The sequence below is a fragment of the Amphiprion ocellaris genome, chromosome 13, assembly GCF_022539595.1.
Source record: "Amphiprion ocellaris isolate individual 3 ecotype Okinawa chromosome 13, ASM2253959v1, whole genome shotgun sequence".
NCBI lineage: Eukaryota > Metazoa > Chordata > Actinopteri > Pomacentridae > Amphiprion > Amphiprion ocellaris.
In genome coordinates this window covers 17,948,731-17,953,667 of record NC_072778.1, presented here as the reverse complement: position 1 = coordinate 17,953,667, position 4,937 = coordinate 17,948,731, and positions in this window count along the sequence as shown.

Below are 4,937 nucleotides of genomic sequence, written 5' to 3'. Positions count from 1 at the left end.
TCATTACAGACTTCCCCTCTTCTCCTATTTGACTTCTAATTCCCTCCCTCTCTCTCGGCTTACCGCCGTTGAGGGGTGGAGAGAAGTCACCACCCTGCTGCCTTCACTCTCCACCACTCAGGACAAATGTCTCTGCTGCACTAATCTCAATGCAAATGTCTTCCATGGATCCTGCAGCATCAAAAGAGCTTTAAATGCAAAATGTAATCACAAATGAAGCTGTAATAGTTCATATAATTATCAAACAACTAGCCTTTGCTGTGAGAAATCATTTCAGTGATGCCTCCTTCAGGAAGACTGTACAGGCAGCTGAGATATCCCACAAAAAGTTAGTGTTTGTTTTTGGTGTAACTGTGTTTCTATTTGTAACTTCACTGTTTCAAACATACTTGCTACTGCTGTTGTGACATTTCTGCACAGTACAGAACATTAAACATGTTATTTTACTCGTTATAAAGTATTTCCCTGTGGTATTTACCTTTGCTAAAGCTTAAAACCTGCATTTGCACCACAGTTATACAACTTCAATGGATCTCTTCTATTACTGACATCTGAAACCGCCATCTGGGGACAAATGTAACACAAAACAAAGAGCATAGCAACAATGATTTGTTTTACTTGTGTAGTCTTACATGTATGTCCAGACTCTTAACTATCAATTGCAATATTCACTAAGATCACATTACTGACATTAATTCATTTACACCCGTTTTTTTATTATAAAGTAAAACTGACAATTCAAAACTTGAAGTCAAAACTTTAACATTCGGTAAAGTTTCCTTTTATTTTTTACATTCAGTGTTGCTCTGTCAGTATCCTGGAGGCCTTTTGGCTCACGGCTTCAACAGCTTCCTCTTATTAACAACTAGCTTTAATTTTTAAATAAATATCCACACATCCAGCTGTCTCGTTTGGTGTTTTGGAAGGTATCCCTTTAGTCTTAGTATTGATCAAACTAATGTAGTGGTGACAAAGGCCCTGAAGAAGTCAAAACGTTATGAACAGTAATCTGTGATTCAGTGCAGGAGCAGTATGGAGGATCCTCATTTCTATTTTGATGCCTCTTAATTTAACTGGTGATGCTTCATGTTTAATTCTTTTATGTTGCAGTTTTTTGGATGTTTTTTTTTATTATCTGACTATTATCTTGCTGTTGATTGGTAAATATCTTTGTATTCTTGCTTTGAAAGCTGTTATGGGAATTAAGTTCATTCTAATCTCTGTCAGAAATGCACATTGTGTTGCACGTGTTCTCATGAGTATGCAGGAAAGAAATATAAAATGGGGATTCATTCATAAAAACATTGCTCCATGGTGCTACTAAAAAATCTACAGGATACCTTTAAATCTAAGATTTTTAAAAAATTGAAATGATTCTGTGTTTGGGTAGAATGTGATGCAAATATTAGACGTGGAATGACTGCTTAAAAGTGGGGGAAGCAAAATACAAAAATGCAGTATAAAATTGCTCAGATCTGAGCAGAAAAGTTTTATGAATCTGCATGAACACACAGAAATTGAAAATGCAAATTCAGAGGCTTGAACAGACATGTTTTGCATGATTACGTGCAGAGAAGGTAGCAAACTTTTCAAAAGAAAAAAAGAAAAAGGCTTTGCAGGCTAAGATATAACAGTTTTTTTTAAAGCAGTCTGCAGATGATGATGACGGCAGGGTGAGGAAGCAGAAACCACAGAGAGGAGTGAGCAGGCAGCAGCTGCTTGTACTATTAACTAGCTACATGAGCTAGCTCAATACTTTTGTGATTAAAAAAATATATAATTTGCATCTGTATATTGTCACATTCTGCCACATTGTGTGTTGATTCATAAGTGAATATTTTATGTAATTTCTCATGAACACTGTTCTGCTCATCCCACAAAGCTCATAAAACACAGTGGCGTGTTATAACAAAACTATGGAAAGGTGATGTTTCAATATTAGTCCCAGAGAAACATTTAACTCTCAGAATCAATACATAATCAACGGTCATCAAATTCAACTGTAAATGTGTAAGATAAACACAGCCTTGAAATTAGAAACGATTTTCTAGACTACTCATCAATTCTCATTGGCATTAACACCTATAAAGATGTTAGGTAGCTCATATCTAATGTATCGCTGGTCATATCAGCTGTTTTGGACAAATAAACTAGCAATTTGAAAAATGTCTGTTCCTTGGGGAAGCCTGTGCTGAAATCAGATTATTCTACTCTGATCAAAATCAATGTTGGAACTCCAGTGGATGGCATTTTATGAAATCTTGTCCTTCAATTTATTAGTGCATCAGGAGATCTCTAGTCTGTCATCTGTGCAAATGATTGGGGCCGTTGGTAATAAATCAATACATGTAGACTGAAATATTTTCTTTAAAATGAAGCTACTAGCAGAGAAGGTAATCATCTTGAACATACAGCAGCATTATGCTTCTGTCAGCTTTACCCTCCTGTGTGCACTGAACAGTCTAAGTTTTATTACTTTCTTGCACTGACAGCAGAGTGCTGGTAATTCTCTAGTAATTTCAGCTTCCATACAAAAGCATTAGTCCTTACTTATAGCTCTGACAGGGCTCACATCAGAAAAGCAAATCTGCACCCTGCAGGACTTCAAAGGGAAGTGTCCAGTTTTCCATTTCAAACCTATAGCGATTTGCTGTCATTTAGCCACGGAACATTTGTTCCAGCAGCAGGTGTAAATCTTGGAGATCTGGGCCCCAATTTCTTAATAAAATAATCCTGCTGGAATTTGTGTGAGCTCTATCCAGCTGTGTACACCTGGAAATGCCCCCTTTAACCTGCAGCCTGCAGTGTTCATGTGTCGGTTTACAGTGAGGGTGACAATGTCAGACTGAGAAATATGCAGCCGAGTAATTATGATACACAGAATGGATGTGCTGCAGGAACTTTGAGAAACTCTTGATGTCCAGTTCTGTGGGGACTGTCAGAAACAAGCATGGCTGAAATGCAAAGGCAATGAAAGAGATACTAGCAGTACATAAACCAGTCAACAATAAAATAAAGCTGAGCAGTCGTCATGAAACAGTGAAAGTTTCTTTTCCCATTCATTTCTCAGGTTTGAAATATAATGAAAATCTGTGCAAATTACACCCCTGAGTCATTGTAGAGGGGACATTAGCACTTTATGTTTCTGTTGGTGAGAATTTATTTTACAAGTGCACAACTGTCGCTTGCTATAACAAATATAACCATTTATTTAATCTCAGCTGTGAAAAAGTAGATCTGATAGACAATTTAAGTTTTCTGGAGAGACAGCTCATGTATGCTTTCAGCTGAGCAGCAGAGCTTTGTTTTCCCACCTCATCTTCACACAGACTCCTCGATTTTTACCCACATTTGTTTTGCCAAAGTCAAGGTGGTCAGGCCCCAAAATGACTCCTTGAAAACGTATGTCTAATGATAAAGATGTTAGAATGTGTCCATGTTTTCTGCAGTCTGTGGTCAAACAGACTGTTGACAGTAATGTTTGAAACACTACAATGCAGTGTGTAGTATTAGACTGCAACTGGATTGTGCAGATACTGCTGTTGTGCTGTCCCTCCACATTAAGCTGTACATATAAAGACAAAATCAATTATCTGTTTCATTTGATTTTATAGTTAGTTAGTTATAGTTATAGTTAGTTATAGTTAGTTTATAGTTAGTTATAGTTAGTTATAAGGTTATTTTTGGTGGTATATCAGACAAATGACAATCTTACCTGAAATCCATCAATATAAACAACTTTTGTTCAACTTATAAAATGTTTTTTTTCTTGTATGGAATCAGGGACCCATTTGGTTTTATCATATCCTGGAAGGAAAACTTGCTAATCATGCAAATTTTGCTGCTTGTTGACATCTGGAGTTATGATGAAGGACGCCACCTGCTGGACTGCACAGGGCTGGCAGTGGATTCAGGCAGCAACCACAGTTTAATGCATGGCCGGAAAAGTCCAGAGCACATCAGTCCTAACTTACCTTTCATCTTTGTTTTGCAGCAGTTTCATCAAAAAAACTTCTATTTTCTCATGTTTCAGTCAAGCAGATGCTGGTGGATTTTATCTGTTTACCTACTCTGCATCTCTGTTAGCCAAAGCAGCACTTTAAACACAAGGAATCAGGCAGCTGAGTCACTTCGGTTTTGTTTAACTCCAGCAGTCAGGGGGAGTAAGTGACTGTGCTCTCTTACAATAACAGATGAAACTGTGGTATCAAAGCCACTAACTGACTGATAGCATGCATGCACAGACATGGAAAACACCCATCTCCTTCACAGATGTCTCAGTCCAAGATACTGAATAAAGTGCTGTATCACCATGAGCGACAGGCAAACTTTGCACAGAGTTAAATGAGGTAACATGCCCTCCATGACTGCCTCTGAATAGAGTGAACTGAAGTGTGCAGAGTGAGTAACTGGATTTTCATGTTAGCATGACGGTCACAGGAATCAAAGAGTAAAAACAAACACTGAAATAAGACCACTAAAGCCTTGGAAATAATTGCCTGAATGTGTCAAAGTATCGACAATGAAGAGGGCACCAGCTGACGCGTGTTGGTGTGTTTTTAAGTGTCTTTAGCCGACTGAAATAAAAGCCTTTTACTTTACAAACCTACCTTGGGTGCAAAAATTGGGATTACTTGGCTGTAAAAACCCACACAGGCACAGGAAGAAAACACACAAACTCCACACGGAATGGCAGAAAATTAGGAGGTTTTAACCCTAGAAGCACCAAAATAAATGCACACTTTACTACTGCATGTATATTTATTCATATGTTCCTTAAAGGTGCAGAATCTGGAGCACCTTGACCCAGTCTTCCTGCAGCCTCATCACTAGATGAACTCTCTGTCCTGCTAATCTGCTGCTCCTTTTTGTTTTTGGTTGGATTTTGTTTTCACACTTTTCAGCCCTACACACCCCTTTATCCACCATCCACGACA